General features: G+C 54.5%; 1 protein-coding gene across 1 annotated transcript in view; it reads right to left on the reverse strand.

The window, feature by feature from the left end:
- Positions 1-764, reverse strand: part of DCC (DCC netrin 1 receptor) — a 371,781-nt gene that overhangs the window by 163,578 nt on the left and 207,439 nt on the right. The window lies entirely within an intron of this gene.

Below are 764 nucleotides of genomic sequence, written 5' to 3' on the forward strand. Positions count from 1 at the left end.
AGCTCATCTCCACTGTGCTGCTGCACACCTATCAAATATTGGTTCTTAAATGGCCAGCGGGGAGCGCCTGAGCAAGGTTGCCTGTTTGCTGCTTGCAAGCCCGTGCTGACGGCTGAGTCGAGAGCGCAATGAAGCGCCCAGCATCAACGCCAACTTTTACGATGAGCATCCGTCAACCTGGAGAGGAGAGGTGTCCTTTCTAGCCTGGCTTTGTAGTCTTTTTGTCCTCCTACTTGAAAGGAGTTACAAGAAGCAACTACAAATACCTGTTCGACAAAGACCGCGCATACAAACTGCCATTAACGCGTTGATGGCTTTGCGTAATGAAAAGGGGGAGTCTAAAGGGTCTTTAAATGCTCTTTGGTGTTATTCTAAAATTCCAGCATAAAGCCAAGGAATGGTTAATACATAATAGGCCGTGTCTTCTGCCTCCTGAACTCCCTCTGCTCTGCTCTGGGGAGACCTCCCCTGGAGCCCTGCGTCCAGCTCGGGAGCCCTCAGCACCAGGAGGACATGGACCTGTTGGAGCGGGGCCAGAGCAGGGCTACTAAAATGCTGCGAGGGCTGGAGCCCCTCTGCTATGAGGCCAGGCTGGGAGAGTTGGGGGTGTTCAGCCTGGAGAAGAGAAGGCTGCGGGCAGAGCTGAGTGCGGCCGGTCAGGGCTTCAAGGGGGCCCAGAGGAAAGGGGGGGACAAGCTTTTTAGTAGGGCCAGCTGGGACAGGACAAGGGGGGATGGCTTTAAACTGAAGCAGGGGAGGTTTAG

The sequence above is a fragment of the Egretta garzetta genome, unplaced genomic scaffold (genome assembly GCF_000687185.1).
Source record: "Egretta garzetta isolate BGI_Z169 unplaced genomic scaffold, ASM68718v1 scaffold384, whole genome shotgun sequence".
Classification (NCBI taxonomy): domain Eukaryota; kingdom Metazoa; phylum Chordata; class Aves; order Pelecaniformes; family Ardeidae; genus Egretta; species Egretta garzetta.